Consider the following 27136-nt stretch of genomic DNA (forward strand, 5'->3'; position numbering starts at 1 on the left):
TGTTGATTTTCCAGAGTAAAATACTGATTCTCGTAACTGAATCATTGCACTGGGCCTGTTAGACAACTTCTCATTTTCCTAATAATTTCCATTTTCTGGATATCCAAGAGCCGGTTTCTAAAGACATTAATCATCTAGAATTTTCCACACGTATTTCAGGCTGGATCCATAAGGGTGTAATTATCTCACTGGTTCTTATTCTGTCTTGCATCCCAGCCTTTGAAACTTGATTTCCTTGTTCACCTGATCAATTCTTACCAATCTTTCAAGATGCACCCAGAATGTTTTTTTTTTTTTTTAAATCTTCCAACTTCAAGATTATTTTTGAAATGGGAAAATTTATTTTCTTATGGGAGTTGTCAAGGTTTCTAGTTTTGGGTGAAATAAGCAGCATACATATATAATACACATATAGTAAATATGTGAGAACAATTACCTTAAGTAGAGCTTTTATCTACATCTGTGTAACTACCATATAGATTAAGATAGAGAATATTTTCAGGACACATGAAGGCTCCTTTCTGTTCCTTCCACATCAGTATTCCACCTCAGAATAACCACGTTTTGACTTCTATCACTGTAAATTAGATTTTCCTGCTCTTGAACTTCATATAAATGCAGGATGGACTTTTTGTGTATGGCTACTTTGACACAAAGTATGTTTTTAAAATCCATGCACGTTATGTGAGTATCAATGATTGGTTATTTTTTATTGCTATGTAGTAGTCCATTATTTGACTATACCACAACTATGTATTCATTCTTCTGTTGATGATCATTGGAGTTGTTTTCAGTTTTTGGCAATTATGAACAAACATGCTATAAATAATCTTGTCCATCTCTTTTGGCAGAAGAATGTATTCATTTCTCTTGGGTATAAACCTATGGCTGAGATTGGCGGTTCACAGGGTAGATCTATGTTTAGGTTTAGTAGATACAATCAAATAGTTATATAATATGTTCATACCAATTTATACTCCCAATATTTGAGATTTCCAGTTGTACTACATCCTCATCAAAACTTAGTACTATAGTGTTTTTTGTTAACTTTAATTTATTTCCTTAGCTGTGTGTTGGTATCTTTTCATTTGCCTATTAGACACTTGGGCATTCATTTTTACAAAGTGCCTGATCAAATCTCTTGCCCTTTTAAAAATAGTTACTTGACTTTTTCACATTGGGAAGATCACTTGAACAGACACTTTATAAGAAGTTATGAGCCAATATGTGCATGAAAAGATGCTCTTTTCTTTTACTAACTTCAAAAACAAAGATGAGGTATACCTTGAATAGTCTTTGCCAACAGAGTGTCATTGGCTTTGTTTCTTGCCCACTAGCATGACGACCGGATCCTCTCCGAGCTAGAGTTAGAGCTGGAGGCTGACGGGCATGAGCAGGTCTGCCCTCAACACCCAGCTTCTGGGAGGTTTTTTCTCAGCACTTCTCTGCTCTTCCAGGATGGCAAATTTCTCTTAAGCCTACAGTGGCTTTCCTGGTATTTGGAATTCGTGCAAATTATGATGTAAAATTGCCATTTTCAGCATTCAAGGTTCTGCTTTTTTTCCGCTCCTACTTGTAAAGTTTTCTTATATAATCAGACAGAGAAAACATTATTTTAACAGTTGACACCAACATTCCTTATTTAAAGAAATACTTTGACAAGTGGTTGGTGTAGAGGGTTTGTACGTTGACAGCAGCTAAAATTTAAGGAGCTTTGTGTTAAGACAAGGGGGGGATTATGTTGCTCTGGAGGGTGGAAAAGAGACGCCATAGAGAGGTGAGGGCTGCTGAGCCCCTTGGGGTCTTGCCAAAGCAGTTTAAGACCATGATACTCACTATTGCATTTAAAAATGCTGACGTGGCAGATTGTATTACTGTTCATCTATATTTGGTGCCATTCCTTGTGGGAGGATTAAACATCCCCATACTCTTAGAACTCAGGCTTGGATCATGTGACTTGCTCTGGTCAATAAATCGTGAGTGAAATTGATGTGCGTGATTTTCCAAGCAAAAGCTTGAGTCAGTGAGTGAGTGATTCCCTCTTCTGTGATGACTGGCTGTGCTCCAGATACCATATGCTCTGCCAGCCTTGGTCCACGAAGAAGAAAATGGGAACAGAGCCAGAGCCAACCGTGATGTCCACGTAGGGTGAATAAACAGTAGAACTTTATTATCGGAAGCCACTAAAATTTGGGAGTCATTTGTTAATTTAGCCTTGCCCAATTGAGTGCATTTCTGTCCTGTAAACTCTCTTTTGTTCCCTATACCTCCAACCAAGCTAATCTCCAGAAAAGTCTACTCTTTTTGTAAGTACTTCATATGAGTAATTTTGGTTGTTGAATCATGGAAGAGGAGGCATTTTGCATCTTGAGTTGACACTCTGCTAAGATAGCACATGCTGAGCCAGGAGAAGGATGATTTTGAGAATAATAGCACCCTGGAGATGCACAGAAATGGTAGGAAGTGCTTTGGTATTCTAGGCCGTGGGATGAGAGGTTGACTCAATTATAACCAGATGTTTAAAAAGCAAGGGACATCTCAGATGTCTGACATCTCAGTTATCTTTGACGGAACAAACTTGCAAGACAACATGCACCAAGGCTACTCCATATGACTTCCACATCCAGTGATGTATTTCATTTCTAGATTTGGAATGGAGGTTAAAGGTGGTCATAGCCTTGACTGAAGGAAGGGATCAATAATTCAGATCACCGCCTGGTAGGGGAAGACGGGAAATGGCCATGCGTGGTTATAAAGGCCTGGGGTTTGGCACCAGTGGATGGTATCGGATGGAGATTTAGGAAAGGGGGCTTCAAACCCTCTAGACCATCACACTTTCATTTAGAGCAGTGGCATTTTACCATTTGCTGAACCTTGGCTATTTTTTTCTTAAAATCATTCTTTCTAGGAGGAAATTCCAGACCATAGCTTCCAGCTGCCTGCCAGGCTTATTTTTCAGTGTGAGCTGGGTTTTCAACTTCTGTCTTTGCAGGCATTTGGGGTGGCAGGTAACTGAGAGAGGGGACAGTAGAAGCTACTATGCAGGTATTATTTAAGCTACGTTTCTGGAAAAAAATTAATACTGGAAAACTGTGGGAGAAGCGATAGTTGACTTTTCCATGAATTTTCAAGGCAATGTCCCTAAATGTCGATGGGTGACCAAGCCCTTTCACAGAGGACTGGACCTTTACAGCAAGTGCGTCTCACTCCTTTGCTCAGTGGCCACAGCGATGCTCTAGAGCGGCAGCCCCTGGCAGGGGGTTCTGTTGGCCCGATGGTGATGGTGGGAACAGTGACTTCTTTTCTTACTCTGCATAATCTGGCTTTCTGTTGATCGAAGGTGCAGGGCTTAATGCCACCCTGCGGGAGCACGATGGTGACTTGAGCGTAGATATCTTAGCTGCAGCCGATGCTTGCCAAGAGGGAACGTGGGCTCTGGGTTACCTTGCTTTTTCACACTTTTCAAGATAAAATAAAACCCTGTAAAATTTAAAAGATTGGCAAATAATTAAATACTTAAAAAATGCTCTGGGTCAAATACACCCTGGCTACTGATGACATCTGCCCCCAGGGGCACCAGAGCGCAACTTCTTTAGATTGGGAAGTCTCTCCCTGTGGGCACCTTCCCTGGCAGAAGGACTAGGGATGGGCTACGGACCAGGAGAGTCTCCTTCAGGCTGGGTTTGGTTCCGTGGCTTCTAGGTCATGGGCAACTCTCCGTGCCCAGGGGCTGCTTCTCCTCTTTCTCAGAGTCAGTCTGTTGTTGCAGCATCCGGGCCTGAGTGTAACCCACAGAAGATGACGTGGGTGTCGCTGCATCCCCGGTGACTCCTTGTTTATATTTCTCTCCGATTGTTCATCTAAGCTCCAGACTCACATATCCAACTGCTCATTTGAACCTCCTCTTTGGAGTGTAACAGGCATCACACTTGACTCACCCTAAATGGAGCTGGGCTCCACTCCCCACCGCCCATCTTTATAATTCATTTGTGTTCTCATCTTTCCATTCTTCCTCGGCAAATGGCACCACCATCCACCCACCTTCTCGAGAGAAAAGCAAGTGCTATCCTTGAGTCTTTTTTTTTTTTGGCATCCTTATCCATTAGAAGGATCTACTAATTCTACTTCAGAAATATATCCTGAATTCACCATCACATCCATTACACAATCAAAGTACTATTATCTCTTGTCTGGACAAATGGAATGAACTTATCTTGAAACTCCTATTCTTGCTTCCGCTTTTGCCCTTAAATAGTCCATTCTCCGTATGGTAGCCAGAGAGATTTTTTTTTTTTTAACAAGTTAGATTGGGTCACTTTTCTTTTAAAATTCCTCTCTTGGCATCCCATTGCTCCCAGAACAAAAGCAAAATTCTACCCCAGGCCAACAAAAGGCTTTGTGTGGTCTGGCCTCAACCTGCATGATGGTCTCCATCGTGCCCTACTCTCCCTGCCCCACACCCCCAGCCACACAGCTGTTCCCTGATGAGCACAGCTCATTCCTGCCAGGAGCCTCTGCTCAGCGTCCCCTCTGTCTGTGACAGCAGCGTCCCCTCTGTGAGCGCCTTCCTAGCTGCTTCCTCACGTCCTCTCGGTCTCAGCTTCAAGCCACCTCCTCAGAGAGGTCTCCCATGGCCGGCACCTCCCCAGACACACTCCATAATATCACTCACTTTTATTGCTTCAGAGAACTTACCAATATTTAAATTATACTGGTTAATTGTAGTGTGGTTACTGCCAGTCCCCACACCAAATGAGATATAGAAGTTTTTTTTGAGGGTAGAACATTATCTTGCTTGCAGATCACTAGGCCCAACTCTGAGAATAATGCTGGCACATGGCAGGTACTTGATAAATACTTACGGAAGAATAAATTAACTGTGAAATCATATTTTTTTTTTCAGTGACATCAAGTGGTACTGTTATGTCATGCCCTAGAGGTCACAGTGGCATTTGCCAGCAGCCTTGGCAGGGATAGGAATTGTGGTAGATAGAATAACGGCTCCTCAAAGATGATCCTGACCTACTGCCCCAAACCTGTTCAGTGTCACCTTACGTGGCAAAAGGGACTTTGCAGATGTGACTAAGTTAACGCTCTTGAGATGGGGCATTTATCTTGGATTATCTCTTGGGCCCCATGTAATCACAAGAGTCCTTATAAGAGAGAGGTGAGAGGACCAGATTCATACAAGGAGATGTGAGGATGGAGGCAGAGGTGTGAGTGATTAGCTTCCAGAAGATGGAAAAGGCAAGGATGGGATTCTAACCAGGAGCCTCTAGAAGGAATGCGGTTCTGCTGCAACTTGGTGTTAGCCCTGCAAGACCCAGTTCTTACATCTGTGAGATCCACAACTGTAAGATGATGAATTTGTGTTGTTTTAAGCCAAGTTTGTGGTCATCTGTTTTGGCAGCCGCAGGAACCTAATGCAACAAGGATGGCATTTTTGAGACCATCAGTCATGTCTGCGATTTCCAGGGCATCAGGTCCCACTGGAAGCCTGAATAGGAGGGAAAGAGAGGACGATTCCATGTAAGCACTCGATGCCAACAGGGGCCACTTCTGTTTGGGTGCGATGCCATCCTAATCCCATTTTGGACACGGTGTGCAACACATACTGGGTGCACACTAACTAGTTATTAAATGATCATGTGTGGTGGGTGTCTCCTGTAGGCTTCTTGAAATATGAGAAGAGCCTTTGAAGAGGTCTTGGAATTTCCCACATGGCGACTGGGAAAGGAGGCAGACAGCTACAGCAGGTCCTCAGCGGTTATAGTTTCAGCTAATCCTGAAAACTTTTGTAGCTCTTCAAATTCGTGAATAAGAAAATTGTAGAATAGCTTGTGAATTTTATCCTAAACCATGTTTTGATCAACAGGTGCGTGTTTCCTGTGCTTGCTCTGATATGAGAAATCTTTCAAATTTTATCAATGCGACATTTTATTCACGTGAGAGCTATTTTTCACCGAGAAGTATTTATCTTTCCCAAAACTTGTTGTGTACCTGGTGATAGGCGATGGATCACAGAGCCACAGGGACATGTGGCTGCTGGGCCCACTCACTGCCCTGGTGACTTGAGGCTGCACAAGCACCTTAGCGGGCACACACTCCAGATGACGTTCTGCAAAGAGCAGATGAGTAGCCATTAAGGGTGTTTGGACTTTTTTGGGAATAAAATGAGCTGTGGATGTTACATCAGGAATCCATGTTTGTAATTATAATTATGAATCTAGTTTTCACCCCAGAAAAATCTGGCCCTGGGAAACATGGATTAAAGTTTGGGAACACCCGCAAGCACCAATAAACCACGTGAGGCACTTGTCTGACCCCAGGGCGACGACTAACGTCTGGGATAATGCTGGGTCGGCACCGTCTGTACACCTGTGCGAAGGAATAGATGACAGTCTTGTGGGTCACTGCTGGTTTGGGGAGAGGCCAATTCCTGATAGCAATTTTTAGTGATTTATTAAAAAAATACTTTTTTCCCCTCTTGATTGTGTTTCTGGGTTTAGCTGCTCAGTATTGTTTTCCTTTATGGAACTGGGATATTAGAACCTATTCAACTTTAACCAGTGGCTTTGCTTCTGCCTGTCCTGTCCAAATAAGTTCACTGAGGAATGAAGAATGGCTTTTTGGTTTGCAGTTACTGTTTTGTAACTTTTGTTTCATATCCTCCAGAGGAAGTTCTCTCCTTTGGCTCTTGAATCGGCTCTGACAGCTCTGAGTGTCAGGCCCCTGGTAATTAGTGTCACAGAGAAGGCAGGTGGCATTTACATCCGATTACCTTTAGAAACTCGCATCTGGGGTTTCCTGCGGAGAAATCTAGGTTGGGTTTCAAAGTCAGTGACTGCCTCATCCTCCAGGATCACTGATTAGGCACAGGCTGTTCCCCCAAGGCCATTTCCATTTCTATGGCAGGCTCTGAATAGAACTAATACATTTTAGAAATGCAAATGGATTTAATTCGAGCAAAGTGAGTGACATGCTAAGCTGGAGTCTTACTTTTTACCAGTTGCTTCCTGCCACAATCTTTCAGGCAGATGTTTTTGGCAGAAGAATAATGCCAAGTTCACGTAATGATGATAAGGGGTCAGTCACAATGCTGGCTTTGCTGCTGCCGAAGCCCCATTCAGCAGCGGCTCCCTGTGCAGCGTGAGAAGCGATCCTGAGCGCAGCCGATCTGCTCCAGCGCGAGCTGTGCAGAAGGCGCATCCACAGATGGCGGGCCAGCCTGCGCCCGATATAGCGTATAACGTGCACGATGAAAATAAAAACGCCCGAGGCAAGCCAACTCAGTACTAGCTTTTTTGTCACTACAAAGTGCTTTCATATGCATCATTTTATTTTACTGGACTTCTTGTTTTTTAAAAAAGGAGAGGTAAGTCATGAAGGGTGGACACGGACTGTCTCTGGGGACGAGCATCTTGGCTCTGCCCAGTGTCAGAGGCCTTCGGTGCAAGGTTCCAGCAGCGCCAGGGAATGTCAGAGGGAGCGCGAGTGGGGGCCTTTCTGTGCCGCCAAAACACCCCAAGCAGGTGAGTGTTTATCCTTCACGTACACAGCACGTTCTAAGGTACTGCATTTCCTAGAAAAACCTGGACCCTCAAAGGCACCTGATAAAGGTTCAAACAATGACATGTAGGCTTCAGGTATCAAAGTATATTTTCTGCGAGCCTTGACTCTAAAGCTTGTCAGGTCATTACACCCTGACCCTAAGTTCCATTATCACCCTATCATACTTAAAAAAAGTATTAAGTGATATTATTAACATAATATAAAAACAATCAGCAATTAACATAGTTGTCAGTGTCAATGCCATTGAGGCTAGCTGACATCCATATGACACACAACAGTTTATAAAGCATTTTGTATCCATTTTCTAATGTCAGCCGCACAAGCACATTGGGGAGCCGGAATTAGAAATGACACTTTAAGAAAGAGGATACAAACCATGTCGGCTTGTCAGTGGACATTTAGAAAGCAAGGCTTGAGGTTAGGAGTTCCAGAGCAGCCTGAGCAAGAGTGAGACCCTGTCTCTATCAAAAATAGAAAAACAATTAGCTGGGCGTGGTGGCGCATGCCTGTAGTCCCAGCTACTCGGGAGGCTGAGGCAGGAGGATCACTGGAGCCCAGGAGTTTGGGATAGCTGTGAGCTATGATGACACCACTGTATTCTACTGGGGCAACAGAGCAGACTCTGCTTAAAAATTAAAAGACAGAAAGAAAGAAAGAAAGAAAGTTATGTTTTTTAACAGTCTATACTTGTATATGTTCCAAATGAAACCAAACATCAGAGCAAACCCTGATATGTGAGACACACACACAGTCCTAAACAATTGGATATGTCACAAGCATGCACAAACCTTGTATTGGCATGAGTATATTTTGTAAAATATAGGTAGAAATATAATTAGCATGCACTCTAAAGAATAAAAAGTAACACATGGAAGCTATTTTTCCCTAAATAAAATTCTCTACTATTTATCTTGTTATTAAAGTATACCAATTAACCATTAAAAAAATCAAGTAATACAGTAATGTGTAAAAAGTGAAATGAAAACTCTCTGTGATCCATCCTCCTGAGAGAACTATTGATAATCATTTGGTAAATATACTTTTGGCTTTTATGCTTTTTGGTGTACTTAAATACATATATGTGAATATTATATTATTTTTGATAAAAGTAGAGTTATACACTAGTCTTTGATTTAACTTTTACATTTAACAATATATCAGGTAAATCTTCTCATTTCTATTTATGCATCTGTTTATCCATATATTTATATATACTTGTATATTATATCTACATCTGTATATCTGTATGTTTGTGTCTATATCCGTATCTTATCTTTTTACGATATATATAATATTACATTACCTAGACATGCTGTAATTTACTTATCTTATACCATATGATAGGCAATTTGGATGTTTCCAGTGTTTCATTACTAAAAATAATGATACAATGAATATATTTTATATATATACATTTGAACAGTTATTCAGTTACTTCCTGCATTATTGAGAATTGGCTAGAGAAAAAAGACCAATAGCATATATTTTTATAGATATATAAATAGATAGATATAAATATGTAGAAATATTTATTATAAGGGATTGGCTCATGCAATTTTGGAGTCTGAGAAGTCCCATGACCTGCTGTCTGCAAGCTGGAGAAACAGGGAAGCTGGTGGAGTAGGTCGGTCCATGTCTGAAAACCAGAGAATGAGAAGTATCAATATCTGAAGGTGAGAGAAGGTGAATGTTCTAGCTCATGCAGAGAGAGAGTGAATTTGCCCTTCCTTTGCCTTTTTGTTCAATAGAGGCCCTCAAAGATTGGGTGGTGCATACCTACATTGGTGAGGATAGGTCTTCTTACTCAATCTACTGATTCAAATGCTGATCTCTTCTGAAAACACCCTTCCAGACACACCCAGGAATCATGCTGTACCGGCTATCTGGGCATCCCTTAGCCCAGTCAAGTTGACATATAACATTAACTATCATACTTCCTTAGGCAAAAATTACCCAAAGTGAAATTGCTAGGGTATTTCAAAATTTTGACACATATTGCCAAATTGCCCTCTAGTAAAGTTTTACTAATCTACAACCTTGATCAGCAGAGTGTGTGGGTTCCCTTCTCAACTTCCCCCCTTCGATCTTTGAAATATTTTGCTGCAGATTTTAAACTTAATATAATTCCACTCAAGCTCTAATATTTTCCCCTTCAGAAGATAATACAATTAAAAATGTAAAAAAAAAAAAAAAGAATTTGACCATGGAGATAAATTTAAATAAAATGTAAATAAGAACCACGTGCAACAAGTTTGAGATGGTCGACAGGGAGTTGCAGCTGCAATTGTCCAGGTGGGAGTGATGAACATCCGAGGCAGAGCAGTGGTGAGGACCCTGGGAAGGGGGTGCAAGTCTTTAGGTGGGAGGATCCACAGGCCACTGATGGAAGAAGGTGGGGAGACAGAGAGTCTTCAAGAAGAAAAAAATTCATGTGGGGAACACTAAAAAGAATTTCCCACCTCCTTGAGGAATTTCATATGCAGGGCTGGGCCTCCAGTATCACCAAAGCCGTGATGCTCATCTCCCAAAGGAGTTACTGCCTAACCTTTTCTTTCCAATTAAGACCTCTCTCCTCCCAGGCTGGCCTGCTGTGAAATTGTGGCCATTTCTTGGCCTGGGTCTCACCTGCCCCCTTGTCCCTAACCTCAGATATGTTTGCCCCCTATGCTCTACTACTATTGCTTGTCCGGGGCCCTTGCATGTTTTTGCTTTGTTCTTGAATGAACACCTTCATTCCTTGTCATCTTCGCCTCCATAAAGGACTTCCCATTCTCTTTTACCATGCTTGCACAACCACAATGAGGACATATTCGGATAATAGGACAACTATAGTGTCCATAAATCCTGGGTGTAGGGTCATGGTATGTTTGAATCAGCACAAGAATCTTTTCCTCTTAGTTCATCTTTGAGCATCCCCTTGGGGCCAGGCACTCTGCTTAGAGTGACTGTCTTATCCCATCTAGTCACCAAAAGGCCTTGGGAGCATTTATTTGTTCAGGCAGGCAACAAATATATATATTGAGCACCCATTATGTGCCAGACACTGGTCCATGTACTGAAAATAATTTAATGAACACAGCATCAAGATCTTGCCCTTAGGAAGATTATACTCTAGTGGGGAAAACAGACCACAAATAATTAAATATAGGTAAGTGAAATAATTATGGACAATGGTGAGTGTTGGGAATAAAAATAAAGCAGGGTAAGAGCAAAGGGGGTGCTGAGGAGATGGCGAGAATGGGGGTGGCTATTTTAGAGAGCAAGGTCAGAGAAAGTCTCTCTGGGAAGCGGCATTGGAGGGATCAATCTACGCATAGTCTAAAGAAAAGGCACAGAAAACAGAACATGCAAAGGTCATGCGGTGGAAAAGGGCTTGAAGAAGGGAAGGCCAGTGAGCCACTGGGCCAAGGGGACAGTAAGAGGATATGTGGTTGGAGGGGCCTGGTGGCCATGCTCAGAATCTGAGTTCCACTCTACTGGTGCTGGATGACCCCTGGGGAGGTCTGAGCAAGAGAATGTGCTGATCTGTAATTTACATATTTCAGCTCATGGTCCGGATCCTGTGGGGATAAAAGTCAGGACAGAGGGAGGAATAAGACAGGAGTGAAAACAGAACAGTTAAAGGTTTATTACGTTGTCCACCCAAGAGATGATGCTGGCTTTTACTGTACCCCTTTAACAGATGAGGAAACTGTAGCTCTTAGACTTTATACTTTTATCACAGCATCTCTAGCCTTTAGAACATGCCTAGGTTCTCAGTGGATACTGTTTTGAACCAAGCTAAAGTGAGAGCGGAAGTGACTTGCACAAGTGCAAAATGGCAATTAGGGAATGGGTTCTTGATTCAAGGTCAGGCTGCCTGGCTCCGAGCCCATGACTCTCCCCGCAGTGCTTGGATGCCGTTCATAATACAACACTAGCTGATTTCTATAAATCACTATTCGTTAATGATATAATTTTGATTGATAGTATTAATCAACAGAGAAATGAGAGACTATGCTCAGTTGCGTTCTCTCTGTCTTTGCTGTTGGTTACCTTATTACTTCATTTTCAGATGCTGGAGTTATAACACTCATTTTGTTGGAAAAAATTAAGTGTAATGATCAAGAAAAGGCACTTATAAGAATAACTGAAACAATAATTAATGTCCTTAATCAAGAAGGAACAAATCTCTAATTTTTAATATTAAAAAACCCAGAGTTAATATCTAATAGCTATTTAATGCATTATGTTTCAGACAGTATATGCTTTGCATATACTCTAGCTAGTCTTTAATAGCAGACTTTAAGCTGGTGTTGCTTCCTCCAATTTACTGATCAAAAAAATAGGCTGACGGAGTTTAAGAAATTTGCCTGTCACCATAGAGCTGGTAAATGGCAAAATAGGAATTAAAGCAAAACTCTGAAATCTCTCTCTCTGTGGAGAATGGAGGGAGTTGGTGGCGGTTTCCTACAGTCTAGTGCCCTTGGGGCTTCCTGTTCAGCCTCCCTCAGCAGTAAACCCAGGATCAAAGCCATGGGACGTAGAAGGCTCCATCTTGCCGGAGCGAAGCAGTCCCATGAGGCCAGCATGGTAGGCGGAAGTCTGGATGGATTGAATTATGTACTATTTTTTGATTAAGACATAGTCACTATCCCATCATGACATTGATTTGAATTAGAATGATCCTAATGGAAAACAAAATGGGCCTTTTTTTTTTTTTTTTTTTTTTTGAGACAGTATCGCTCTGTCACCCAGGCCAGAGTGCAGTGGCGTCATCACAGGGTGTGTGTGTATGTGTATGCACGTGTGTGTAAACAATATTTATTCTCAGATTGCCTTATTGTAGTCAAAGGGTTGAAACAGGGAAAGGAAAAAAAATTACACCCTTTGCAATATAAATTAGTTACTTTTTCTTATTCTCCCTTTTTCACTTCATTTCCTTGCTCCAGCCCTGTTAAAATAATTTTATTTTCCAAACTAGTGTTTTTGTTGTTCTTTATGTTATTGCATTCCTGAGAATAATTGGAATCTTTCTCGTCCAGGAGATTGGAAGTATGGTCTGATTTCTCACAGTTTATTAGTTAGACAAGATAGAAATTTTCTTCTAATTTATCATTCATGGTTTGCTGTTGTGAATTCACAGAGCCTGAAGCTTTCAAAAGGTGGAAAATAATATTGGGGAAGTAAGCAGAAAAAGAATGCCAGCATTCGGAGAGAAAATTCTAACATCCTGCTGCCCATCTATATGACACTGGCATGATCATTTTCTTGGTGGGTAGGAAGCAGAGAATAAATCAGTAATTTTACTTTGAAAATTCTATATTACTTTGGCAGGAGGGGGAGTAAGAACAGAGAGACTGACATACTGGCTTTCCTTAGTGATGGAAGGGCCTTTGTATCTGCAGAGAAAGGAAAACAATCTAAAGAATGTCACTGGTTGGAACATCTCAGGCTTGGCACGGGCATATCTGGTACATGGAACTAATCATGCTGACTCTCTCCTTCCCACAAGATGGTTTCAAAAGAAATGATATGCCAGTAAAGAGTATGCGTGGAAAATTATAAATTGCTATATATGTGGAGTAGATCAACTGCATGTGATGCTGATGACTAAACTGTTAACCCTTTGAGGAAGCCACTGGGCACAGTATACAGCTTCTTTAGGAACTTGGTTCGCTTTTCCCCGGTAGCCTTAACATCTGGAATAGGAATCCCCATTCTCCCAAACGATGGGGTCCAGTTACCCTGACGCAGTATATCAATGGCCAACTCGACCAATTCTCTGGACCTGAGGTCTATTATCCATGTCTCCCTTATGTTTTTACTTTCCATCCATCTGATCTTGACTCTGTTTTTGGATTTATTTTATTTGAATTTGACGACCTAGATTCCAGACTAACCACTCAATTTGTTCTGTGTGGAGACCGGACTCTCATCCTAAAAGTCCCCCAGCCTAGGCAGTGACGCCTTGTTCCAGAGCGCTGGGTAAGATGGACCCTGTCCTTGGCGCCCTTTCCTCCCACAATTCGGCCCAATCAGTGGAGAGGGAAGAGTCAACATCCAGAAATGTCCTACTTAAGTGAGGGTCTACATCTCTGTCCCGTTCATCACTTTTCTATCTGTACCCTTTTCTCCATACCTTGACTTCCTTGAGATTTGCCCTCATGATGCATTTTTCCCCCGTTATCGGATCTTATCCTCAGGCCTGGCACTCGACACTGATTCTGGGTAGAGCTTCTTTCCCTTATCAGGCATTCTCATCACATGTGATTTGGTTTTCTTACGTTTCGGGAAACCACCTTCCCAGTTCTGCTGACACTCTCTGCAAGGGAAACACTGGCGATGGATTTGTCCACAGCTCAAAGCAAACATAGGCTTCTGGCCTTTGTGCAGTCACGTACCCAGCAGCTGACAGACCTGGGGACACAATGTGTATGTATAAGGTAGTGACGAAAATCATAGGCTGAACGAGAAATAGTTTTATTATATGTTGTCCCTGCTGGAGCCTACCAAGTCCACAAGAAAAGTTTGCTCTGTTTAAGTAGACAGATCTTTACTGACTAGTTGATATTGGAGTTGACCTGATATTGGTGCTATATTATTGCAAGGTGGCTTTACACTGAATTATTTATATCTGGTGAAATTTTTTCTCATTCTCCTAGTTCAGCTGAAATATAACTTTTCTATTACATATTGAGTTTACCCTTTCCTGCCAGAATTAATTGTTCCTCTTCTAGCTATATTATTTATTTTAAGTACTTATTTTTTTCTGCCTTATATTACCATTAATTGTATACATGTCAATCATCAGACTGAGTTCCTCATTTGTAAAATGAAATGGTAATAGTACCTACCTCATAGAGTTGATGAATAAAGGAATTAGTAGGTATTCAATATTTTAGTTTTTATAATCACCATTATTATTGCTATCTATGATATAAAATGAATTTTATCCATACCTCTTTGAATCATTCTGTCCCCAGTGTCATTTGCAGTTCTTTATATGAATAACTATTTGCCAAAATAAATTTATTGTAATATCCATGATCTAAACTACCACAGGGTTTAAAAGCTCTTTCATGATTGTTTTCTTTTACTCATTTTAGTTAATATTAATTTTATTATACCTATTTTATGGGTAAGCAAATTGGAGAAGTTGTTAGTATTAGGCTTAAGAAAGATGTTCTCCTATTAAATTACAAGTCCAGCATGGACATCAAATGCTATTAATTCTTGCGCCTCTACCATGCAACATAATAAAATGCAATACATGAAGGTATGTTGAATAAATGTCAAAAAATCTTGCTTCAGTAGTTTGGGGTACAAAATGAGGGCATACTTATTTTAATATAAATAATCTCTGTACCCCATCCTGCCAGCCATGAGTATCTTTCTCCTGTCCTTGAGTACCCCTGCCTAACTCCCCTTTGTGAGAATTCCACTTGATGTGTCCCAGACATACTCAATCCGTGAAATTGGTCTTGGCCAGTTTAGTGCCAAAAGAGAGTATAGGGAAACTCCTTAGGTCCTTCAAAGATCCCATTCTCTTTAACTGTTGTGCTGTCGCCATTGGGTGGTCTGAGAGTCTAGGGCCTGCCTTGTCTGCTATCAAGATATCTTTGATTGCCTGGACTCACTTCCACACAAAACCGGTGGCCCAAATACTGAGTGCTCCAACAGTGGGGGCACCTGCCACCCTCAGTGGTTTAGCGGAAGGTGAGGGGGAGGAGTGTCACTGTGTCCTGGTGACTTGCTGGGCTGTGGTTGCTCCCAGGCGGATTTTCAGAGTCTCAGCTAGGTAGCCACATAGTTCTTCCATTAATAGTTTACACATTCACACGTGATCATGGTCTTGGTGGCCACACGCAGTGCAAGCGTGACTGAGTCATGAGGGCTTCCAGCCTTTCTGTGCACAGTCCCTCCCCCTAATCTTTTTATCTTGGCAGAGAATGAGGAAGTTGCCTCCATCTTTCAATCCTCAGGCCAGTACCATTTCTTGGCCAAGGTCATTGACCTGTCTTTTAGGGTGGAAATCTCACCTTGTCAAACGTGAACAAATAAACAGACCCTATCAGAGTAATTAAAGAGTTGCCTAATAATCTATCACTAAAATCACAATGTCATTCATCAGGATATGAATTCAGATGTTTGACCAATAAATCTACACTATAACTTTGAAGGACCAATTAAGCAAAAACAAATATTTTTATGCATTGGTAATTTGGTGTACCATCAAGTAATTTTGTTAATTTTTACCTGTCTTCAGGCTTTCATTATATTTCCCATATTCTTTTTAATTATTTGTGAATCTTTACATGTTTTCATTGGGAACATTCATTTTGGTTTATTTTTCTAAGACTATGGTTCACTTTAAGTCTGCATGGAACATTGTTTATATGAGAGCTTTAATGCTGATTTTGGAAACCTTATCAAATGATGGCAGTATAATGTCATGAGGTAGCAAAAATTATGCTCACATTATATGAGTAATTTAAAATAAAATAAATTTACAGTCTAATGTGGTGAAAACAAAATCAAAAGTAAAATTGGAATAACTATCTGAAACAAATTTAAAATGAAAATACGTTTTAGTAAAAGAACTTAGAAAATAGACTAATTACTTTAATGTAGATTAAAAAAATCAGCGTGGAGTTGCCAAGAAATCATCAACATTTGAAGTTGTGATTCTCAGCTTTTACTTCTGAAAAATTTTCTTTTAGATAAAAACCAGATATGTCATCAAATTTTTAGAAAAGTGGAAGCTAGCATAACTGGCTGAAAGTAAATTAGAAATAAAAAAGAAAAAGTGTGAAAAATAAGAATAAATTCTGTAACAACATTAAAGATATACACAATTATTTAAAAAGTAAAACAAATTCTGAGGTATGGATGCAAATGCTAAAAGATTCCTATAAAGTTTGAACACTGGCCCATTGTGTACAAAAATTGGCATCATGTGAAGAAAATTTTGACTGAGAAAACTTGTCATCTTGGTCCATTTATTTTTGACAAATTTACTCTTTAATTATCTTCAGCTTTCAGAAAAACATGTCTATCACTCCACAGAACTCAGTCTAGCAATCACAAACAGCATGGTCAGCCCCCAAGGGAGTGTTAGGCCTGTATAGACACGGGTGTCACATGGAGCCTGGGAGGCCACAGGACTGTTACCTGGGGAAACTTCCGTGACCTCACAGCGCTTTGTTTGAAATACGGGGAAAATTACATGAGATGACATATTTAAAAAATGATTTGTAAATGGACAGCTTTGGACAAATGTATGGTATTATTACAATGTAGTATTATTTTTACCACCATTACTGTAATGGTTGAATCCTATTTCAACCTTATCTTAAAATATGATTGTGTAAAGGCAGGACACACATTATAGTAGCTGCTAATAGAAACGTGATTGGCATGTAGTACTAAAAATACTCTTGATAGGATTTCTAAACTCTCCACAGTTCAGCATCATCTCCTAGTTAGTTATGCGTTCACTGCCCCTGGTTCTACGAATACCTTCTGTGTGTCTGTCACTACCATGCCTCCACTCATTCTTTGTTTCACTCACTGACTCATCCATTTATTGATTTGCTTAGCACACATTGGGTGAAGGCCTACCTGGGCCAGTCACCGTGCTAGGTGCTGTGGATTCTGGGATAAAAGCTAGAGTTCCTGTCCTCATGGAGTTCACAGTGTCTGGGGGTGACAAAGGAATAGAGAGAGAGTTATGATGCAGTGCAGTGAGGGGGTGATGACAGCACAGGGCCTCCTGCTTGAGAGAGCGGCAGCATTCAACCCAGCTGCACAGATCAGTGGAAGATTCTGGGAGGAGATGACAACTAGACATCTGAACTAGTCTTGAAGGATAATAAATGAACATTAGCTAGGGAAAGAAAGAGGGGCAAGGAGAGGAATGTGCACTTTCTCTAATTAGCAACGTGCAAAGTATCTTGTGCTAGTTTAGTATCATTGTTTGTTAGACCGAAGTGAGTCGCCTTTAAGGCAAAAGTATTTTGTTCAGAATGTGCAAGGTGGTGCGTGACATCTGAGACATAGAAAACAGCTCTTCCGTTAATCAATTCTCTTGCATGCTGCCCAGTTAATAATTGCATTCATTCTCAAAGCAGCTCATAAATATATTACCACTTCAGGCCCACTGTTTCAAAATGCATAAATGAAAAATGATCAGTGCTTCCTTCCTTACTGTGAATATTTTAAGTTACAACATTATTATACTCATTTCTCTTTTATAAGCTCCAAAGCAAGCATTGAAAATAATAAGTTTTGCTTTATTGATTTTAAAGAAACTACAGACATGTTGAAACACCGAGATTTAAAAACACACACACACACACACACACACACACACACACACACACACACACACAACCAAATAAAATAAACTTTTGCCTCCCGTGAAATGCTGTATTTTAATCTGAAATTGTATATGGAATGGTGACCGTGTATTTGCTAATATTAAAAAGAGAAATACACATGACATCTGCCCAACTGTATTCATGTTGGAACTGGATCTTGAAGTGTGTTCGGTAAACATCACTGATGAAAAAGGCAGCACAAAAGGGCTATAGCCATTTTAGAAATAACGCTAGAATTGGAGATAAAGGTACTACGGCTGCCAAGGTTTTGAAAATAAAGGAGAAAAGGAGAGAATAGAAGCAAATATTTATTGAACACTCACTATGTATACAAAGCTTCATGGCGGGTGCTGTTAGCTACATTTACAGATGAGAACCCCAAGGCTCAGAAATGTGGAAGAACTTGCCCTGGATCACAGATTACGTAATTGCCGGTGCTGAGACTCAGCCTCCATTCTGTCGACTCTGTTTTCATTATACATCTCACTGTGTTAAAAAGAAGACAGAATAGGGTGGAAACATACTTTGAAGAGGAGGAGAGCACAGGCATGTATACCAAAGAGCCATAATCATTGCAGTTATTGATAAATGGGAGGCAAGTGCTGCTCACGGTGAGAGAAGGGAGAGTTGGGCAGGTGAAAATCACTGTTCATCTGGGCGTCAGGTGATTAGATTATGATGAGCCTCTGATGTTATTAAACATTTATTTTGCTAAAGAAGAAAAGGAAAAGTCATCTTTTTGCAACGTGAGTTTTGCTTTTGATTTGAAAAATGCGGTCATCATAGGACAACTTTCTTTGCAATAGAAATTCATCAACAGATGGCTGATTCATTCAGCTCCTTCCTCCTTGCAGAGATTTGTGTGTGTGTACATGTATGTATTTGAGTAAGTGTGCCCGTGTGCATATGCGTGTGTGCATATGAGACAGTTTACTGTTTTTCAGATAGTGCTTGAAAACTCGGCTAAGGAACTCTGTCTTTGCATAACTTCTTGCCCCTTTGTCACCAATGAAGCCTACAGGTCAGTTCAGGGTTTGTTATTATTATTATTATTTTTTTAGCCAACTATCCCCTTACAAGAACAGTTTAATCATTACTCTTTCATAATAGTCGATAATGACTTCATGAGTGTGTCTCCCAAGGAGAATTATATTTTACCTGTAAACCTCTAGGGGCCCTACTACAAACATATGAATCTCTAAGCCTGCAGAAGGAAGAACCGTGCTAATGGGCACAAAGGGAGCCTCCTCTGGAAGCCCTCAGGTTACCCTACAGCGGTGGAGGTTAATGCAAATGCAATAGCATGTGGCCAAGGCTCCCCTGTGTGACCGAAAGTCTCCCTGATACCTCTTCAAGCACCACAATTTCCACTCTCACAGATCAATTCTCTTGGACCCGAGTATCCAAGTATTCTTCGTGGCAGTACTCCTTGGAGCGAGATGACATGTTAAGCTGCCATCGGTGACAATGTTATCACTCAGACAGCGAGGAAGGAGGTGAGGAGGCCAGAGTGCTCACCTCCTCTGAGTTTGCCAGGAGCCAGCCTCACTCAGAAGACCTTTGAGACTGAGCCCGATCAGTGACGCTCTTCCTTATTAGAGCGAGTGGCACATTCAGCTTCCATATCCAGCGGGGGCTCCTCATCTTTGCACGCTGTCTTCTCGGTTTCCATGTGCTTATAGAGATGGTTTCCAATGCCTGTCTTACAAAGTCAATGTGGCGTGCCATGCAGAGCGTGGCATTTGGAGCCACAGGATCTGGTTCAATAATGGGTTCTGCCACTTTTTGGCAGCTTGAACTTCATCCCCACTGTCCCTGCCCCATGGTCAAGCGCAAGCCTTTGTCACTCCTTTCCTGAACTTCTGTGGGGTCTCCTTGCCCCGTTGCTTACTCTCTGATTTGGTCAGTCTTTGCTGCTGAAGAACTTATCTGGCCCACATGTCTTGTCATTTTACTGCCCTACTTAAATATTTTTTAATGATGCCTCATCACCTAAAAAATAAAACTTGAATCCAGCAGAAGGCCCTCTGTGACCTGGCCCATGCCGCCTTCTCCAACAGCTCCTCCCTCCTCACCGTCTGCAGTGGCGTATCAGGTTCCCAGTAGGTTGTGATGCTTTACGTCTCCACATTCTATGCGCTAGTTTCCTTAGGCTTCAGCTTCTATATTTTCTTTTGTATGTGTGAAAACTTTCTGAACTTTCCAGCACCCTCTTCTTGCTCCCTGTTATGGTTTGGAGTACTTCCTCTTTGGTTTCATACAGCACCTTGCACAGACCTACATGGTGGCCAGTCTGTCCCTCGTGCATCGCAGTGATCTGCATACTCGAGAGCCTCTCTGCAGGGCAGTGGTGGAGGTCATGAGTCCCACATGGCTGCTCTGTGATGTGCGCCCTCCACATGGGAGCACTGGGCAGAGCTTGGCATGGGACTGTCATGCAGACAGTGTTTATTAAATGAAAGACATTACTTAAGCTTTCCTACCCTAAAACTCTAATTTATAAAATAGGAATGATAATAGCACCCATCTCCTGGAGTTGTTGTGAGGATAGGATAAAAAAAGTATGTGAAAAAGAACTTTTTCAACTACGAAGATCATTAGACATCCTAGTTATTATTATGATGTGAGCTTAGGTCCTGTGGATAAGGCTTAGTCTTGACCTATTGGGCATGTAAGACCCCACAGATTCTACTCAAAGTCAGAGATGAAGCTTGGTTTAAGGATTCCTGTAATAGACAAGGTTTATTGTAATTACTGGAATTTCTACCTGCTGATTAGGCCCACGCTGCTTTTTAATTTTCTTAGCTTCAGGGAAAAAAAAGCTGCATTAAGAAATGAAAGCCTCCTAACAGCTTGTTTTAGCATTATTTGTTCACGACTACTAGCAAATGTATTTTGCAGAATGCTTCAAATCCAGTTTCTAAAGACTAAGCTGAAGCTAGTAATCATTTCATAAATATTAATGGAGAATATGCAAGTGGAAAGTTAAATTAAAATGCTACCAAATGGCTAGCAGGCAGCAGAAAATGAGCAGGAATCTCTAATCAGTGGAATTCATGGTTGTATAACTTTTATCCTCCCATTAGAGTGCAAAACAGAAGTTGATTTTTCTCCCACTTAAAATCAGTTCATGTTGAAGAGAAAATGCAAATCAGCTCAATAGCTGAAAGGTTCCAGAAGCAGCATCTCTTTATGGCAAGTCAACTTTCCTTGGTCTTAGTGGGATGCAGACAGCTGGACACAGAGAGAGACGCCATGACTGTGGTCTTCTCGCTGGGTTGTTTGGCAGGATTTCCCAAGGCTTTGGGGAAAGGAGAGAACAACAATAGCTCACATTCACTTGCCCTCAGTTTATCATTTTTCTCTTCTGGAGTATTTATGTACTTATAACCAGCATGTTGAATATATGATTGATTTCAGAGATTTCAAACTGGGTGAGGGGAGGAGTATGGAGTTCTGGTTAGTTGGGCCCTGTGTTGCTGGAGCATCTAACTTTAGATTATTTTTAGAATCAGCATTAGACCGCTTTAATCCCATATTATGTCCATGCATTCATCCAACACATGGTTCAGGGAGCGCTACCTACGTGAACCAGGCCCTGTGCTGGCTCTGGGAATGAGTAGTTGAATAAGACAGGATCACATTGGTTTTTCTCTCCCAGATTTCACCCTCTAAGGTGTTAACTCCCTCATAGCTGTATTATGAGAGTGAAGGAGTTAATAGATGGAAAGTGTTTGGACAGTTCTTGGCACCTAGTGTGGACGTGCAGTAAGCATGTCCACACTAGGTGCATGTGATGGTGCACCTAGTGCACGTGATGGTGATGGCAGGGCCAGTGGATGGGGGTAGACAGACAGACTGGGGGGAACTAGACTTCAATGGGTTCCACATGTCATGCATGTTTTTATCATTAGAAAAGAAGGGTAAATGGAGAGTAAGAAGCTGGAGGGTGAGGGGCTCCTCCAAGTGTTCCCTAAAGACCCTTGTGCCAGCTGTGTGGAACGCAGGTTTCGTGGGTTTTTGATGACAGAGGCTGGAGGGCTCCACACCAGGTGGAAGGCTGTGGAGTTAGACACACAGAGAGAAGCTGGTGGGCTGCACTGGGAGAGTAACATGGACCATGGGGGATGGGGGAAGGATTCGAGATTTTTAGGAGGGGAATTGGGGATCTTGGATATAACGGCAAAGGGAGAAAACAGGGAATCTCAGTTGGTGCCCACATTTCTTGACTAGGTGACTGGTAGGAAGCTGAGCCTTACATGAGAGAAGTGAAAGTGAAAGAGAGGCATGTCTTGGTGGCAAGGCTTGGTGTTCACAGCCCTCATAAGAGCTGCATCATTAAATAGGGGATGCACTTAGCCGGATTCAAACTCTGCCAAACCAGCAGTGCTATTCTTAGACAAAACACCTCGTCTTTCTGGACTTCCATTTCCAAGCTCATAGAATGAGGGCAATAGCATCCTCATCCAAAAGGTTGCTGAGAAAGTAAACAAAGATAATGTAGGTGGGAGCCCAGGGCTTCGCACAACAGGACTTAGTACTTGCTGGTGGGTCTGAAACTGAAGAATGATAAAGATTTCACACGGACTGGTTTGTTCAGATTGGGAAATTTGTGCAGAAGGAAAAGAGTTATTCATATGCCTCTTCATGCATGCATTTATTTATTTATTCATCCATCCATTTGGCAAGAAGGTATTGAGGGCTTTCTGTGTCAGATGCCCTGACAGAGAAGATTCGCGTTGGTCAGACAACACTTCCTTCGGGGGCTTACTATGTGCTCTGCTAAACCCAACCATCAGTACTACATTCATTATTTCTGCTGTCCGGCCCCATTCCAGGGGGATGCAGTGGAGATGTCCCTAAGGACTGCACAGGCCCCAACACTGCCCGTCACGTAGCCACCGTGACAACAGAAGACAGCACCCTTGATGGTTGCCAGTGAGCCAATGTTTCTTCTCATGTTGAGTGAAATTCACTGGTGGACAAATTGTTATTATTGATAATAAAAATAATAGCTGAAGTCTACTGAGTATTTTCTAATTAATTGTACTTCACATCCATTATCTCAATTAATTCTATGAGGTAGTTTTATTTTCCCCCCAGCTTTATTAAGGTATAATTGACAAATCAAAATTCTGTATATAATACTTATGGTACACAACATGATGTTTTGATGTATGTGTACATTGTGAACTGATTAAATCAAGCTAATTCACATATCCATTACCTCATATACTTATATGGTAAGAACATTTAAGATCTACTCTCTTAGGAGGTAAGTCTAGACTTTTCTAGTTTATAGATGAGGAGAGTGGGCGAGGAGAGGTTAAATATCTTTGTTAAAATCCTACAACCAGAAGGCAGTCGATTAGAACCGGAGATTGGAACCCAGGTCTGTGTGAATAGAACTCCTGTTATATTATCTCACAGTGTATTCTAATTCAGTAAAACATACGGTAGCAAATTGTCCATATTTCCATGTCCTTAGAGCAGAACACTGTCTTGGCTGCCCCAGCCTGAGTCTGTTTCCTTGTCTGTACATACGTGTTGCACATACATCTTTCTCAGAGCACAACACACTCTCTGTTGTTCACCCGACTGACTTCTCTGTCTCCCTCCCTAGAATGTGAAATCCTTGAATTCAGGGACCCTGTCATATGGTCTCGTATTTGACATGCAAGGAATAGTAGGACACATCTGAGGATTGAGTGTATGTATACATGAACTACAGGTCATAAACTTATATAGCACGCAACAAAGTCTCACTGCTTTTGGTACAACTTATATCGATGACTATATTTTAATTGATGTAAAATTACCTGTGTAGGTTTCAAAAATCTTCTCAAAGCCCATCTATTCTGAAAAGCCTTCTGATACACAATTATTAACTGTATCCTTTATGCTTCCACATCACCGCCTATATTGCTCCATTATTTAGTTTGCAGAATTAAAATTATCTGTCTCATTCCCTATATCTTGAATTCAGAGCCCTCAACATTTTGTGTTGTGTTCTTTTCTTGCCTAGCACCCTTGGCCAAGTATATGGGACCCTCCATTACAGTTTCCCCATGACTTTCTAAACATGGAGTGTTAAGAACTCTGTTGGGACATGATGGCCAATGGCCAAAACTTGATTCTCAAGCACCTGGTAAGTTGAAGCCTGCAAAATCAAAAGGAAATGATCAAAAGTTGAAAAGTCGGACAAGGTCAGTAAGCATAGAAACAGTTTCTAGCTACCCTGCCAAGGCCAGGAGTTTGGAGCACAGTCACTGCGTCCTTTGGCAAGCAGGAGGGAAAGGAGCACCCAGGACTTCCGACAGAGCAGGCTCATGCTGACGTCCTAGCTCCCGCCCCACAGACGGTGATCGTAGGTGCCCACTTACCCTCTCCGCACCAAACATTTGCTTCACTTTGTCTGCCACTCCTAACTTTTTTATTTTTCATGACTTGATTTTTCCATTTTTAAACAAAATTTTTTTAAACAATTTCAAAGTTGCAGAAAAGTTTCACATATAACACAAAACAATTTTTTCCCCTAAAACATTTGAACTAAGTAGCCAATGTTACAAAATATTGAAAGAACCAAAGAATGATGCGCTATCGTCCTTGAGTATTTTACTGTGTTTTCTATAAACCAAGGTATTCTCTTATATAAGCACATCCAACCCTCAAAATTCAAAACAAATCAGCATTGATGGACTACTACCATCTACTCTTCAGGCATGATTAACATTTTACCAATGTTTCCCCAAATACCTTTTGTTGCAAAAGGATCCCGTTCAGAAACACCTGTTGCGTTTAGCAGTTGTGTCTTCTTCAATTTGGAACAGTTCTTACGTCTTTCCTTCGCCTTGGACACTTTGACACTTGGGAGGTTGCAAGAGAGTTACTTGGTTGCATGTCCCTCAATTTCGGTTTGTCTGATATTTCGTTATAGTTGGACTCACTTTGTGCAGTCTTTGGCAGGACACCCAGCGACCACTTAATTTGCAGGGCCTGGTGCAAAATGAAGACATGTGGATGTTTGTTTAAAAGTAGGGAAAGAAGTGCTGGTAACATATATTTTATACTAAAATATAAAGCTTTTTCTTTTCTTCCACTGTCTCTCTTGATTTGTCTTGGTGTTTTTTATTTGCTATTTGATGTCACACTTTCTCTGACTTGTGGATACTTGTGGGGTGAGGGAAGACACTATAACCTCCTGGAGGCCCCACCCTGTAACTTAGACACTTGCACATCCCTCCATCAGCTACCAGCCACCCTTTCTCTTTCTCCCTTTTCCACCAGCCTGACACCCCATTCCATGGGGTATGGGTGACCCCCTCACAGGGTGACTCTGCCCTGGGGACCTGAATCAGGGGTGGGTGAGAGGCTTGCCCCACTGAGCTGCCACCAGATGCACCATGGTACTGCCCAGGACTGGGCACACCTTAGGCATTCAGTAAATATTGGCTTCCTTCCTTCCTTAGAAGAGTAGAGGTGGAAGGTATCTAATATGTCCACAAATCTAAACTTCCCCCTGCACAAAGGCGGAGTTGGGGCCTAAGGAGGGGCAGATCTGGAACTCCTGACTCCCGATCTGTAACTTTAAATTGCATTCTCTGCCTCTCTCAGGTGTTGGTTCTCTTAAGCAGTTTAGAAAGTGAATTCAATGGTGGTAAGAACAAAAATAAAAATGGCACACCAGAGGCCATAGACTGAGACACCCAAGCCTCCTACACAGATATCCCTGCAGAACAACCCTTCAACACACACTCTCCTGACACCCTGCTGTGTCCCGGCATGGAGCACCTGAGAGTGTGAGGCATGCGTCCTGCTGGCAACCTATCAGGGAGTCAACAAGCAACGCACAGTAACTTCTGCTAGGCATTTATGATTTTATTTTTAGTTTTTTTTTTGGCAGTCAGAGAAGTATTTCTTTATAGATTGTCATAGCAACTCTATCAACCCATTTTACAGATGGGAAAACTATGGCTTTAGAGACTGTAGGCAAGGTACATCTAGGAACTGTCAGAGCTGGTGGGGTGGAGGGCAGGGGGCCAGTCTGTCTGGTTCTGCCTCTAGGACTTGTACCTGCTACATTCCAGCTTCCTCAGGAGAAGAGTCAGTAGGACTGGAATAGAAAATGTTGTCTCAGGAGGCCTGGTTAAACTTGTTACCCCTGAGCTCGCACGATTGCTGGCAGCCTCAGAGGCTGTCCTTCTAACCCCCTATCCTGTGAGTCATCTTCACTGAATTCCAAGAATCCCTGAGCTGCTGTGCGGCTGTGCATTGAAATGTTGACACTCAGATGAGCAATGACTGGCCGCCACCTTCCATGCGGGATGTGAGCCCGCGATGGGTGATGTAGCTGAAAGCTGCAACACGCTCTGCAATCCGGCTCCGGACGCTTCCGCGGCATCAGGGGGTGGTAGGTTCAAAACTGCATTTAGGGCTGATGAATGAAATGCGTTATTAAAGATAATTCTTCCGAAAGCAGTGGTAATTATCCCAGCATTAACATTTCTAATTTAATTCAGCCCTGATTAAACTTTTTCTTTCAGAAGGAGGAAACTGAAAGTGTGAAACACTGGTGGGAGGAAAAGGTTCCTCTAACGAATGCGGTTATCAACGGGAGGGAAGCTCTCTGGAGCTCGTGCATAGGGCCGAGTTATGCACACTTCATCATGCTCGCCGGGTGGTGCTTGGAGAACAACCTCCGTCTTCCACAGGCAGTGGTCACTCCAACATTCTCTCCAGAGGTGCATTTAAAGGAGGCTAATATTGATTTCAGAGATCATGTGACTTTTCCCTTGGCCCTGCAGGCTGGGCTCCTCCGTGCCAGGCACCTTGCTTCTTCCTCTGCCCTTTGACATGGTACTTGTGTGGTTACCGACCCTTCTCCCTCACTGGTCAGAACCACTAAGGACAGGATAATGATGTGAATACCTTTATATCCTCCAAACTGGGCATTATGCTTGGCACAGAGAAGAAACCCAATACCTGTTTGACAAAACAATGACTAAAGGGGCTGAGCAGCCTGAAAAGCTTTTATATTTTCATGTAACAACATCCTGTATCAACACTTTATGCTCCAAAATTATTTATTCATTTCTTGGCTTGAGAACAAAATGCCTTAGGAAAGCACTTTGGGGGGGGGGAGAGGTAGGGATGGAGGCTAAGGAAAAGAAAAGATCAACCAGTTGGGAATAATAAAATGCAAA

Source organism: Propithecus coquereli, unplaced genomic scaffold (genome assembly GCF_000956105.1).
Source record: "Propithecus coquereli isolate 6110/MARCELLA unplaced genomic scaffold, Pcoq_1.0 Scaffold298, whole genome shotgun sequence".
Lineage (NCBI taxonomy): Eukaryota > Metazoa > Chordata > Mammalia > Primates > Indriidae > Propithecus > Propithecus coquereli.